This window comes from Nanorana parkeri, unplaced genomic scaffold (assembly GCF_000935625.1).
Source record: "Nanorana parkeri isolate BGI_ZX_2015 unplaced genomic scaffold, ASM93562v1 scaffold371, whole genome shotgun sequence".
In the NCBI taxonomy this organism is placed as follows: domain Eukaryota; kingdom Metazoa; phylum Chordata; class Amphibia; order Anura; family Dicroglossidae; genus Nanorana; species Nanorana parkeri.
The window spans coordinates 1242288-1257740 of record NW_017306639.1 but is presented as its reverse complement, the minus strand read 5'-3'; positions in this window follow the sequence as shown (position 1 = coordinate 1257740).

The window sequence follows — 15453 nt, the reverse complement described above, 5'->3', positions numbered from 1 at the left end:
ATGAATGCTCTTGCACACACTTACTCTATAACCCTAATATAATTCTTCTATATGCTCCAGCCTCCTTTTCTGTGGAACTACAACCCTCAGCCGTCTGTGTCTGTATGAGGCATTGGGGGTTGATGTCACGGCTGAGACAGAGAAGACAATGCTTCTTCCAGCACCGAGGGGGATCTGTGACTAGACCAGGGGTGGGCAACCCCGGCCCTCCAGCTGTGCTTTAACTACAAATCCCAGCATGCCTCTGCCTCTGGGAGTCATGCCTGTGGCTGTCAGAGTCCCCTGGACTAAGACGATCCTGAGGTCAGCCCTTCTATACTAGGCACCTCGCAGTTTACTTCCCCGATCAGCCTCCCTAGTGGGGACCCCCTCCTACCCTGGGCCCCAGGGCGGTCACATGGGACGCAGCCTTCCTCTGGGTCAGCTATGAGCGCCGGGTTCTGAGGAGAAAAGGGGATTTTTATTTTATTTATATAGTTTGTTATTTTGTACACAATAAAAATGAAAGTGTCTGTATTTCTGACATGTTGACTATTTCACAAGGAAAACTGTCCCAAATGATGAATGGACACAGGAAATCTTCCAATAGGGACACCTATTCCAGTGACAACCTCTTTGGAGAGATATCCTCTCACTTCCTGTTTTGTCTACAGGACAGGAAGTGAGGGAGAATCTCCCCCGGTGGGACACAGATGGTGAAAATAAATAAACCTGACCGCAGTTTTAACTATTTCCTACTCTATTCCAAAGAAACAATCAGTGTTGGTTTTAGATGCGGCGTAACGGGGGAACAGAGGCGTCCCGAGGCAGGGTGACACCCGGTGCGGGTACCGGATGACACCCCGCAGTGACGTCATCGCGTACGTGCGTGATGTCATCGCGCACGTGCATGATGACGTCACGCGGGGTACCACTGTTACCTGCCAGCGGCCATCTTGGTGATGGACGCCGGCAGAGAGAGGAGGGAACATCACGCGGCGCGGGATGAGGTATGCCGCCGGGTCCCCTCCTCTCTCTCTCGAGCGTCGGGCCTCAGTCCGTGACCGAGTGCCCGACTTTTCAGAGGGGGGTGACACCAAAATGACTGCCAGTCATTTTGGTGTCACCCCTCCGATGGTGTCACACCCCCGGCACCCCTCTTGTGACACCACTGACAGGGCACCCGTCATGAGCGACGTAGGAGGCAGTGGCGTCTGAAGGGGGGTGTGGCCCGCACCCGGGTGACACCATTTGAGGGGTGTCACCAAAATGACTGGCGGTCATTTTGGTGTCACCCCCCTCTGAAAAGTCGACATGGACTGAGAGCCCGACAGTGTCAGGAGAGAGAGGAGGGGACCCGGCGGCATAACTCATCCCACCGGGTGATGTTCCCTCTTCTCTCTGCCGGCGTCCATCACCAAGATGGCCACCGGCAGGTATCAATAAGATGGCCGCGCATGCGCGATGACGTCACGGTGGGGTGTCACCTTATATCCGCTTCGGGTGACACCCGGCCTCGGGACGCCCCTGGTAGGAGGCTGCCGTTGCTGGCTGACCTCCCTTTGAGAACGCTTGCTGCCCGGCTTTCAGGGTCCGGCATAAAAGGTGTTTTCAGTGTCAGTTTTGGGAACTTTTTGTCGTTACATTTCCTGTCTTTATGCCAAATGTTATTTAGACCAAAAGCTACAACTTCCTGTATATGGAATGTCAGGGGTGGGCAAACGGCAGCCCTCCAGCTGTGGTGAAACTACAAATCCCATCCTGCTTCTGCCTCTGGGAGTCATGCCTGTGGCTGTCAGAGCCTTGACATGGCTCATGGGACTTGTAGTTCCGCCACATATGGGGGGCCGGGGTTTGCCCCGCCCCTTTTCTATGTTCACCGGGAAACCAAAAGACAAAATTGTTACTTTGTGTTTTAGCCGATCCAGTGAAACCGACATCATCGCAACCTTTCAGGTGACGCAGACAGGTGAGTGTGTAATCCCCCCCCCCCGGGGAAATGACACTTGTATGCAGAAATCATATGACATGTATTATACCCAGACTGGAAGGAGGAAATCATGCAGATCTGAAATCCAATGTGTGAAAGGGGCGGGGCTAGCAACAGTCAGGCTGGGGAAGAAAGGGCTAGATGATGCTGGGTGTCCTGCAGCCAAGGAATGAGGCGGGCTCTATCTGACTTGCTGCAGCTTCTAAAGCACATTGTGAGAAGTTCACAGTGTGCAATGAAATCAGACTGAAGGGAAGGACGCAGGTCAGATAGAAGACTGAAGGGAAGGACGGAGGTCGGATAGAAGACTGAAGGGAAGGACGGAGGTCAGATAGAAGACTGAAGGGAAGGCCGGAGGTCAGATAGAAGACTGAAGGGAAGGCCGGAGGTCAGATAGAAGACTGAAGGGAAGGCCGGAGGTCAGATAGAAGACTGAAGGGAAGGCCGGAGGTCAGATAGAAGACTGAAGGGAAGGCCGGAGGTCAGATAGAAGACTGAAGGGAAGGCCGGAGGTCAGATAGAAGACTGAAGGGAAGGCCGGAGGTCAGATAGAAGACTGAAGGGAAGGCCGGAGGTCAGATAGAAGACTGAAGGGAAGGCCGGAGGTCAGATAGAAGACTGAAGGGAAGGCCGGAGGTCAGATAGAAGACTGAAGGGAAGGCCGGAGGTCAGATAGAAGACTGAAGGGAAGGCCGGAGGTCAGATAGAAGACTGAAGGGAAGGCCGGAGGTCAGATAGAAGACTGAAGGGAAGGCCGGAGGTCAGATAGAAGACTGAAGGGAAGGCCGGAGGTCAGATAGAAGACTGAAGGGAAGGCCGGAGGTCAGATAGAAGACTGAAGGGAAGGCCGGAGGTCAGATAGAAGACTGAAGGGAAGGCCGGAGGTCAGATAGAAGACTGAAGGGAAGGCCGGAGGTCAGATAGAAGACTGAAGGGAAGGCCGGAGGTCAGATAGAAGACTGAAGGGAAGGCCGGAGGTCAGATAGAAGACTGAAGGGAAGGCCGGAGGTCAGATAGAAGACTGAAGGGAAGGCCGGAGGTCAGATAGAAGACTGAAGGGAAGGCCGGAGGTCAGATAGAAGACTGAAGGGAAGGCCGGAGGTCAGATAGAAGACTGAAGGGAAGGCCGGAGGTCAGATAGAAGACTGAAGGGAAGGCCGGAGGTCAGATAGAAGACTGAAGGGAAGGCCGGAGGTCAGATAGAAGACTGAAGGGAAGGCCGGAGGTCAGATAGAAGACTGAAGGGAAGGCCGGAGGTCAGATAGAAGACTGAAGGGAAGGCCGGAGGTCAGATAGAAGACTGAAGGGAAGGCCGGAGGTCAGATAGAAGACTGAAGGGAAGGCCGGAGGTCAGATAGAAGACTGAAGGGAAGGCCGGAGGTCAGATAGAAGACTGAAGGGAAGGCCGGAGGTCAGATAGAAGACTGAAGGGAAGGCCGGAGGTCAGATAGAAGACTGAAGGGAAGGCCGGAGGTCAGATAGAAGACTGAAGGGAAGGCCGGAGGTCAGATAGAAGACTGAAGGGAAGGCCGGAGGTCAGATAGAAGACTGAAGGGAAGGCCGGAGGTCAGATAGAAGACTGAAGGGAAGGCCGGAGGTCAGATAGAAGACTGAAGGGAAGGCCGGAGGTCAGATAGAAGACTGAAGGGAAGGCCGGAGGTCAGATAGAAGACTGAAGGGAAGGCCGGAGGTCAGATAGAAGACTGAAGGGAAGGCCGGAGGTCAGATAGAAGACTGAAGGGAAGGCCGGAGGTCAGATAGAAGACTGAAGGGAAGGCCGGAGGTCAGATAGAAGACTGAAGGGAAGGCCGGAGGTCAGATAGAAGACTGAAGGGAAGGCCGGAGGTCAGATAGAAGACTGAAGGGAAGGCCGGAGGTCAGATAGAAGACTGAAGGGAAGGCCGGAGGTCAGATAGAAGACTGAAGGGAAGGCCGGAGGTCAGATAGAAGACTGAAGGGAAGGCCGGAGGTCAGATAGAAGACTGAAGGGAAGGCCGGAGGTCAGATAGAAGACTGAAGGGAAGGCCGGAGGTCAGATAGAAGACTGAAGGGAAGGACGGAGGTCGGATAGAAGACTGAAGGGGAGGACGGAGGTCGGATTTAACATGTACTTTTACTATCTGTTGTTAGCAGAATGAAGATTCTAGTTGCTCTCTTCCTCTGCGGACTGATAGACGTTACGAGATCTGACATCTGCAATGTGAACCCGAACTGTGAGTACCTCTTACCCCCGAAAAGTTCATCAGTGTTTTGGAGGGGAAATAGGGCGCATTGGCTGTAGAGTAGTCTGCCTGAGATTACGGGGGTCCCAAAGGGTCCTGGCCATGGGAAGGGACCTGCTACAGATGGTGGCTAGGATCAGGGTCAGGCTGCTAGTTGGCTTCCTGAGCTGAGGTAGAATCAGACAAACGGAGGCTTCTAAACATCTAGAGGTCCAGACCAGGTGCTCATTGCACTATGACTGGCCACAGACAGCTCCATAGTATGAAGAAATGTTCATGATGTAGGCCGTTGCTTGCACTCAGCGGGTTATTTCTGTATAGGAAGTCTGCTACTGACTATGAGTTGGGCAGTGAACCACCTCAGCAACATATGTGGTAGGTTCTGCCCCTTTTGCACCCCCTTCTCTTGCCCAAGGGCGTTTTGCCTCTTTTTCCTACCCCTCAGCCCAGTTCAGTTCCCACCTCCAAAAAGTTCCATCCAGTGATCATGAACAGTTAAAATAAAACTAGATCGTCTTGAAGTCTGCTGGTCCTGGAAACCAGGGACCCCTCCAGGGTCAGACATTTCCAAGGACACTTGTTGGAAGTCTCGGGATGGGCAACGGGATGGGCAACGGGATGGGCAACGGGATGGGCAACGGAGTCAACACACACAGGAGATCTATAATGGTGGCCAGGGCTGCTGGGCAAACGTATAACCCAACGACAAGAGAAGGTGGCTGAGGGAACTTTGAAATTGATGGATGTAAATGAATCAGCTGTGTCTTCTTCTCGTTCCAGCCGTCAACCTGGCACTCTTCGGGAGGGTCTGCCAGAGCTCCGCCTTCTCCAGCATCCCGCACCCTGGACCGGAGCGGGCAGTGGACGGCATCTCTGAGACAAACAATACGTTATTCACCTGCACCACTACCAACCTAGAGTATGAACCCTGGTGGTCGTTGGACTTGGAAGAGAGCTACTTCATCGGCATAGTGAAAATTGTGCTGAGAACCGACAGCTGCTGGGATTGCATGAAAGACGCCGAGATCCTGATTGGAGATTCTCCAGACTACAAAAACCCAAAGTAAGCCCACCATATCCCTATCACCAATCCATTATTACTTGCTGCCGATTAGCCGTTGGGGTCCCATTGACCCTTTGACATGTATTTTTTGAAGCATTGACATGTGTTCCCCATTCATGTTTTAATGGGCCCCAAAGCGCATCCACTGCCCCAAAATTATACCGGCCACCATTTTTTTCAAGCACACCGCAAAGATACATATATGTTCTTGATTCCTTGTGTGCTGAGGGACGGGTGGGTTTGTTTGGCAACATGCATACCCAGAGCCCTGTTACTACATGCATAGGCAGGGCTGCCATTAGAAATTGTGGGGCCCTATACAGCCTATCTGACGGCTGAAGTACCCTCACCCCTAGCACCCATAGCCTACGTCACGGGACAAAATATATTGCACAATATCCGATTAAGTTGGACGCTCACGTTATAGAGTTGGTGATGGGACAAAGTTCTCACATCACGGGACAAGCAGCCCCTAATGGGCCTGGGCTCCCCTGCTGACCCAATGTGGGCCCTGTACAGGAGTATTGCCTCTATTCCAATATTGGAAGCCCCATGCATAGGTGTGAATGGGCCCTATTAAGCCCTCGTTCACACCTGAACGTTTTGTAGCGCGTTCTACGCTCGACGAACGCTCTACAAAACGCTCAAAAATATAAATCCCATTGTATTCAATGGTCTCGTTCCCACCTTGCCGTATTTCCGCCCGTCCCTAACGCGCTTCAAAACGGCCCATGCCTGAAAAGGCACAGGTACTACTTTGGGCCGTTTTGTTGCGCGTTTCCATTGGGATACAGCCAAGTAGCCTTCGGAAACGCGCGAATCGCCTAGGTGTGAACGAGACCTAAAAGTGACCCAATTGCTCAACAGATGGGGAAACATTGACTCTCTATGGTGTAAGCCAGGGGTGCCCATTAGGTAGAACGCAAAGCGAGCGCTGGTAGACCGCGATCGGCTCACTGACCTGTGTCCTGTCCTCCCGCGCTGCTCGTGCGGCTGAATGTGACCAGACGCCGCAGACGGGAAGGAGAGAGGAGACCTGGGAAGCTGCTGCAGTGGAGGTAAGAAATGACAGACAGGAGAGAGACAGCAGAGAAAGTAAGAGAAGAGACAGCAGAGAGAGAGGAGAGAGAAGAGAAGACCGGTTTACACCACAAAGTCTGCGTTCCAGAGTGTTCGGCCTCTAAAACGCATTGGAACGCAAGCCGGGCGGGCACCCGGTTGCCATTCTGCATGGGTGAGGGGGAGGGGGGAGCATTGAGAAACCTGGCCTTGGGGCAGCAGGGAGGGTAAATCCGGCCCTGCCCATACTACATCCTATGCAGTGGCGTAACCAGAGTTCTGGGCGCCCGGGGCAGAATTTTTTTTTCGCCCCCCCCCCATTATATAAACTATGTGTTGCTTCTGACTGTCCGCGGTATGTAAACGTATGAGCACAACTCGAATGATCAGCTTTGGGTGGTGATTGTCCATCTCAGCAGACAGGACGCTACTGAGCGACACTTTTCACACATGACTTTTATTTTCACTGATGGATATAGAAGGAGATACAGCATGGCTGTAATATGAATAGAGTAAACATCAGGCATCGGGTTCCCAGAAGAGCTTACAATCTAAAAGGAAGACAGGCCTCCGGAATATAGTGTGAAATTCCGCCATCGATACTCATCACCATATCTTAACATTGGCGATATTTCTCCCGCAGATGTGCCGCCATCACCGAGGTCTCGCGCTCAGAGCCTCTCAAGACCTACTTCTGCAACGGGATGCAAGGCCGCTACGTGACCGTTAAACATGTCGGCCATTCGGGGATAGTGTCGTTCTGCGAAATTAAGGTTTATCAGCACATTCCAGAGGAGCAGCAGCAGCAGATAAAACAGTAATTCTGGAGTGTTAAAGGGCAACTCCAACCCAACTGCTAAAAAGAATTTCTAAAGTCACAACCTTTTGTTTTGGATGGAAGGGTAAGGGGGGGGAGGGTGCAGGGTCTGAACCCATGTCAGATATTTTACTGCTGTCTGCATCCCCTTTGGAGAAATTCTGAAATGTATCCCCAGAACAGGTATAGAGGGGTTCCCGTAACAGAGGGGATATCTTCTCACTTCCTGTTGTGTCCACAGGGCAGGAAGTAAAGGGAAATCTCTACAATAAGATGCAGATGGACAGAAATAAACATGACAGGGGCTTTAGCCATTTCCTACTCCATCCTAAATGAAATGAATGTTTGTTTTAGAAGCACTTTGTAATCGTCAATATAATCTTAATAATCAGCTAAACGATGTAACATAATCCATGTACTATCTTTCATCCCCCACCTCTGCTGTATCTATGGTTGCAGTGTTCCTCCCTTCATCCTTACAGTACAGATTGCTCCCCCTCCAGCTTTACACTACCCCCCTCCAGCCTACAGTGTCCCACCCCCAGCCAGACTGCCCCACCTCCATCCTTACACTGCCCCACCTCCAGCCTACAGTGTCCCACCCCCAGCCAGACTGCCCACCCTCCATCTCCTTAAACTGCCCCGCCTCCAGCTTACAGTGTCAGACCCCCAGCCAGACTGCTCCACCTCCAGTGCTCCACTCCCAGCCTGACACTGCTCCGCCTCCGGGCTAACAATGTCACACCTCCGGCCTACAGTGCCCCACCCCCTGCCTGCCACTGCCCCGCCTCCACCCTGCCCTACCTACCAGCCTGATAGGTTGGCTGGATGAGCCGAGGGAAGAGATACAATGCCTGGTCCTGACCTAATCTGATCTAAAAGTTTTAAGTACAGTAGATCTTGGAGGGATAACAGGGAGGTGTTTGGATCCATTTCCCTCTTCAGGGCTAATGGAAGAGGGTTCTGATCCTGGATGCATCTCCTGTTGCAATTTAAACTTAGCAAGTCCACTTCAAAATGTGGTCCCGACTTAAACCAAGTTCTCATTATGTTCTTCAGGAGAACCTAACAAAGTTTTACCAAGCCAACAAATGGGTAAAATTCTAATATTACCTTCCATTCACTGTTCCATGCGGCGTTCAGGTACCGGGAACGAAGAAAGTGCAACCTCCAAATAAAGCTCTCTACCCACCTTTAAGTGACAGTTGGGTGCGACCACTCACCATGAACCAGAGTCTTGAAGAAGTCACATGATACCCATACCAAGACGTACTGAGTACTTTCTCTTCACTCTCAGTGGCCAAACACACAGTGGTGAGTTAAAGGAGAACTACGAGGGAAGTGAAAATCACTCATCCTCATAGTTCGAGCCGACGGGGATCCGTCCTGGCTGCGGAGGTCTCAGTATACTGAGCTTTGGGTCACATGAGGACGCTAGTTTGTGTCCTCCCGTGAACCTGAGGAGAATTATGGGGAAAACACTGACCCCATAGTTCTCCTTTAATGAAAGGTAAGTATGTACTGCTGGTAAGGAAATCCTTAAAGTGATCCTGTTGAGCAAATCAAAAGTTCACGTTCAGATTGGCAAAAATGTCATGATCAAGCACAATGTAGATAATGATATCAATCAAAACCACAATGATATGATGATATAACCGATGTTAACCTGGGGAATAATTTAGGGTCCAGTGACTTGATTACAAAACAAATAAACTGATTACAAATGACTAAATTCATATATTATCAGCTGATATTCTTCGATATGATATTTTACTGATTTTGTTCCAGGGAGAGTTTATACATGTGGTGTCTTCCAGTATCTATGCAAGGCTTTGTACACACTGACATTTTTCTGGGTTGTCAGATGCCCCCGTGGCGTTTATCAGGCATTCAGCAATTTTCTATACATCTACAGGGCAAAAGGAAAGGAGCTGAGGAATGTTCCTCTTGTGGTACAGGACAACGGTCACAGCTGTGATCAGGATAATAGTCTAGATGGGACTGGTGTGGGTTCCCTTTACTACCCCTAATATATGCCAGGCATTCAGCAATTTTCCATTCATCTACAGGGCAATAGGAAAGGAGCTAAGGAATCTTCCTAAGGCTCCCTTGTGGTGTAGGACAACGGTCACAGCTGTGATCAAGATAATAGTCTCGATGGGACTGGTGTGGGTTCCCTTTACTACCCCTTATATATGCCAGGACAACGGTCACCGCTGTGATCAAGATAATAGTCCAGATGGGACTGGTGTGGGTTCCCTTTACTACCCCTTATATATGCCAGGACAACGGTCACAGCTGTGATCAAGATAATAGTCTAGATGGGACTGGTGAGAGTTCCCTTTACTGCCCCCAGTATTTACCAGGCATTCATTTATCAAGCATGAAGCAATTTTCTAAAGATCTAGAGGGCAAAAAGAAAAGAGGTGAGGAATTATTATGGGCTTCCTAGAGGTGCAGGACAGTGGTCCCATCTATGATAAGGCTAAAACCGGGTATACACGCTTCAAATTTTGACCTGTTTTTAATGTACTGGCCAAAGTTCGAAGCGTGGGTGCTGCTGTTGGCACCTTTCCGACCTGTATACCTTGATCAGCTTGAAGGAGCATGTCGGAAAATTCTCAGCCAAACACAGCGAGCAGTCATTAAGCTGCTCGCTCTGGTCGGGTATCCTGATAGTGGTCAGAAGCCGCTGTCGGAATACAATGTAAACAGCGGGAGATATCTGGGTCAATGCTCGTAAGCATTAAAAGAGGAATCTGTTCCAATTGCTTAATTCAGCCGGCAGGTTGAATGAGGAAAAACAGAAATGTGTGTACCCAATTTAATAGTCTAGGTAGGCTGGCTTTGGGTTCCCTTTACTGCCTTCAGCATTTACAAGACATTCGGCATATTTCTGAGCATCTACAGGGAAAAAAATAAAAGTATTGAGGAATCTTTCCAGCCTTCCTAGTGGTGCAGGGCAGCGGTCACAGCTGTGATCAGGCTAATAGTACAGGTGGGACTGCTGTGGGTTCCCTTTACTGCCCCACATTAATATTCTGGTAAAACCTACAATGGCACTGAGCCGAGAGGTGCCACTAATAAGATATGCTGGGAGAATTTTAAAGACTAGTGGGAAAACGATGCACTGTGCACGTCCTAGGCTTGGTCCTGTGACCTATGGTGTCATGTAAGTGCAAGGGAGACGAAGTGGGGTTACTGTTGTCCCCATTGGTCATCAGCAACCCTTTACAGTTCTGCGGTGGGGGGGATCTCCTGCCAGAACCATTTCCTTTGAAAGCAGATGCATACACCCAATGGAAAAGAGAGGACACCTGTTGTCATCAGTCCAAAGTTTTACTTTCTTAGGGCCCATTCACACCAGTGCATTGCGGTAGCGGATTTAACGCATGGTATTGGCGTATTAAGCTTGCATTGTGTGTTTTCCATGTGTCACTGCAATGCACTAGTGGTGTGAACGGGCCACTTAGTATAAGTGAGGGAAGGGTGAGGTTCCACTTCAACATTAGCCAAATGTTCCCATGTGTTCTAAAGAGGGCATTTGTTTGCTAATTTGGTGACCAGGGAAGCCCTGCGAAATGTCTTACACCCTACAGACACACTTTCATAGGTGGGTGTGCTCGATGCTTTACATTAACGTCTGTAGGAAGCCTTATCAATCACATGTACAGAGGTACGCGCTCTTTACTTCCTTGCTGGTTAATAAAATGCTGCATTACAATGTAACAACTCTGCGTGACAATGTATAATGAGCCTAATGCTACTTATAACATTAAATCTGATTAATAACCCGGCTGTCTTGTATTCATTTATAGAATATTGGATGTTAACCTTTGACCTCAGAGCTGCTTCTGCCAACATTGCTTAGTACCCAAGGGCCGGCCTTTGTTTTATACCAATGGAAGTGTATTTAGGAACAAACAATCCTGTTGCTGACATGACTTTCTTCTTAACTTTTTTACTTTGTTCTGGGTCAGTAAAGTCAGAGACAGCGGGAGGATCTGAGATGGAAGGGCCACACCACAATGTAATCGTCTAGAGGCAATTTTATTCCAATGAAAGGTCAGGGAGAAAATAAAATGAGGAAGTCAACTTGTTTTGGGGATCCAAAATTGCTCCCTTCATCGGGGCTAAGACAACATAATAAATGAGTATTTAAATCAATAAAATGCATTAATTTAAATACTCTTCAATAATGTCTTGTTAGTTCAGATGTAGGGTGTAATTTCAGGCCCCTGAAATGTTTCTTTGTTGATTTCCTATCTGACCCCACGTTGGAATAAAAGTGTATCTAAGCATGTGGTGAGGAACATCTACACTAGATTACCAAAAGTATTGGGACGCCGGACTTTACACGCACATGAACTTTAATGGCATCCCAGTCTTAGTCCGTCGGTTTCAGTATTGGGTTGGCTCCGCCTTCTAATGGCATCCCCGTCTTAGTCCGTAGGTTTCAGTATTGGGTTGGCTCCGCCCTTTGCCGCTATAACAGCTTCAACTCTTCTGGGAAGGCGTCCACAAGGTTTAGGAGTTTATCTCAGGTCCGTTGTTTTACACTACAAAACTAAAAACAACTGTGGGACTCCTCTGGTGTGTAGAGGCAACCAGCCCAGTAACCAGATAACCTGTACAAACATGACTGCTCTGCTACTGGATAGCAATAGCAATAGGACAATCCTAGGAGCCAGCATTACCTGTTCACTTCCTCAAGAGAAAGAGAGGTCAGTAAGTTGAACAAACTCCTCTAAAATAATGAAATATATCATTATAGTTTACCTGAGGCATCTTGAAAGATTAGAAACTGTCCCATAGACGTCGTAGAAGGTACCATCAGGTGGCAGCACCCGTCTTACATCTATTTCCTGGAGTCTAAAACCCATGCTGCTTAAAGTGGAATGTGGGGCAACAGGGGTGGCGCAAGGCTTTTTGCTACCTGAGGCGGCCCAGCGGGTGGTGTTCCACCATGCTCCTGCCGGCGTCCTGCCAAGTTCCTGGCAATCAGGACATAACTGGTTCAGCATGCTGAGCTACTGGCAACCACTGAAGTCACTGATTGGCCGGAGCTTGGCGGGATGCTGGCTAGAGCATCCTGGATTGCTAAGAGCAGGCTGGCCCTTACACATATCTGGCCCTCCAACTGGCCCTTACACATCTCTGGCCCTCCAACTGGCCCTTACACATCTCCGCACACGGCTCTTAGCAACCTGGAAAGGATCCTTGCTGCACACCTTACCCCATGTGGATGTACCAGCGGGTGCTGGAAATGACTGGGGATGGCGCCGCCACATGCAGATAGTTGAAGAACGTCACCAGCCCACCGAAGCGATAGTTACAGCAGTTTAAGGCCCCATTTACACTGCGCGATTCGCAAATCGTGCGTTTGTCGCGCGATTTGCATTTTGCTCGATATAGCGCGATTTGTCGCGTGATATTGCGCAAATGCTTGCATTGAGCAAGCTTGAATCGCGGCTAAATCCGCTCCAAAAAGGGTCCTGCTGTAGCGACGCACGACCCGCGACAGCAGAACCCTTTGCCCCATTGAGAAGCATTGGAGAGCGATATCGCACGGTAAATAGCCGCGATATCACGGGAATTACCGCGCAATAAATCGCTAAGTGTGAACGGGGCCTAAGTGTTCTTTTATTGGAGAATGCTGTCCCTCATATGCAAGCGCTTTCGGAGCCTGATGAAGGGGTCCTGCGTGGTCCCGAATGCGCTTGCATATGAGGGACAGCATTCTGCAAAAAATTAACACTTAAACTGCTCTAATTAGCGCTTCGGTGTGCTGGTGACGTTCTTCAACTATCTTAGCAACCTGGGACGCTCTGGCCAAAAAGGGGGCGTCAGGCACACTGCAAACATTGTGCAGCAGCCTTCTGCCCCCCTCAAGTGTCCCAAAGAGATGCCACCAGAGGTAACAGCCTCAGGCTCCCTTATTATAGGGACTGCCCTGCTGGTAGGCCCGGATTCCCCACAAGGCCACCGAGGCCCGGCCTCGGGGGGGCAGGGCGCAGAGGGGCGGCAGCGGTATCCTTGTGGGTAAGTCCCGGATCCTCCCCATATAAACCAACTATTGGATATGCTGAAAACAACTACGGTATGCGGCAGGAGAGGCTGGGAGCCACCATGGATGGGGAAGAGAGCATAACAAAATTCTTTGATAGGTGGAGCCCTTTTTTACAGACGCAACTAAAAGATAAGGAAATTCACAAGATAGTCCTTCCTTTCCGTTATTCCAAGTGGTATCTAGAAGGTGAATTGGGGAACTCTTTGGGTCGGCTAGCCCTCCCCAAGGAACCCATGGCAAACCCCCCACGACAACCAGAATGTCACTCAGGAATAGAATAGAAGGTCTCTTGATCACACAAGTCAGGAGGGGGAAAGAGGGTGTAAAACATAAGAAAAGTTTAAAAAATGTGAGACACGGGATGTTCTATGCTATTATCGGCGGACCTTCGGAGCATTTGAAAGGAGGACTATTCAAGAGGGGGAGACTTTCGGAGGAGACAACGGGGCGAGAGCGGAGAGGCGGAGCGGAAAGAAGCCGGTGGATCTAAACTGGTAAAACAAAAGTTGTTATTAGTGTTATTAGGCTGTCACTTGACAGCATTGAACGTTAAACTCTAGGGATACTCAGATATGGCCGCAGGCCAACAAATCACAGGGGGGCGAAAAGTGCCTGGGGCAATAGCCCGCACAGAAGACGAAAAACATGAGGCCTAGTGCCAGGGCACTGTCCAGAGACGAAATGCCCAGAAGTAGATATCCCCTGGCATGTTATCAGCGGCGTATTTACACTTTGTGCTGCCCCAGGCAAGACAGCCCCCTGCCGCTCCCCCCTATCTCTCATTAGCATTAAATAAAGCATCATTTTTTTTTCTGAGCCCTCCATTACACATTGCATTACCTGTTGATCCCGCCAATAGTAAAATTCTTTTAAAGGGCATCTATGGTCAAAACTAAAAATAAATCTGTATTTCCGTATTAAATTTCCGTAAGTTCTATCCCACTCCTAATACCCAGATCCATCTACAAGTTTGTAAACTGTCTTGTTGAAGATGAGGTTTTATTTGGTTTAAACCTTTTTGCCCCAAAATTGTTGCTACAACGTTTTACAAATTGTCAGTTGGAGTTGCACTTTAAATTGTTTGTTTTTCTTTTTGAAAGTTCATTTCAATAATGGACATACCGACATGATCACCAGGTAAGAAAACCATGTTACATTGGGCTGGACTCAGACACACACCCTTGCCAAGAGTTACATTATAATTATGAAAATTCCATATAGAGCTTACAAACTCACCCCCTGGGCTGTCCTCCTCAAGTAATAGTTGGCCTCCATGTCCTATAGGGGGGGTGAAGCTGGACTGCGGAGCTCCTGGGGTGCTCTGGAGGTGAGTGGAGATGTGCTGCCACCTGCAGGCTGAACACAGGTATTACTAGGTATAGTGACATGGATTCTTCAGGCTCCGGTTCCTACAGTTAGAATTTGACTGTCAGTCAGAAAAGAAAAGAAAGGCATACGATTGCATAGCTAGATTCCTATTGGCTATTTCACTTTGCAATAGCCAATAGCAAACTAGCTAATGCTGCCGCCCACTGCTGCTGTCAATCAGCAGAGGGGGACCTGAATTTTTCTATCAGGTCCTCTTCTGGTGATTGAAAGCAGCAGAGGGCGGGTGCAATAGCTAGTTTGCTATTGGCTATTGCAAAGTGTTCATCGAGTGCTGGTGACTTCTATTATGGAGCTGTGAGCAATGCGCGTATGGATTGAGCTCCCTCGCAGCCATGCAGCATATTCTGAATGGCTGCTCAGCGCCGAGAACTGACAGCGCTGCGCTAGGGGGAGGCAGAGGAGCCTCTCACCTAGAAAAGTGGAAGGCACGCGGCGACCCACTGAACACGGGGTCGCGACCCACTTTTGGGTCACGACCCACCAGTTGAGAACCAAGGCTCTATGTGTCCCCAAAAAATGCTAACATAAATTGCAAGGCCGATAGTCCGGTCATGCTGACTGGTGACATTTTTGACTGACTGGTGAGACGCCCTAAAAGTTTTCAAGACCTTTATATATATATATATACACACACACAATAGATCCAGCACATGTATATATAGGAGATCCCCACAAACACTATGTGTCTATATATATATAGTGTGTGTGTGTGATTATATTATTCATTGCTGACAGTGATGGGAGGCGTGACTGCTCATCGTCATAACAACAGCTCCTGTCACTGTCACCCAGTCAGCTGACTCTGTAATAGGATCATTAGACGTACAGACACGCCCCCAATCAGGGTGGAGACCTCTGATAGGA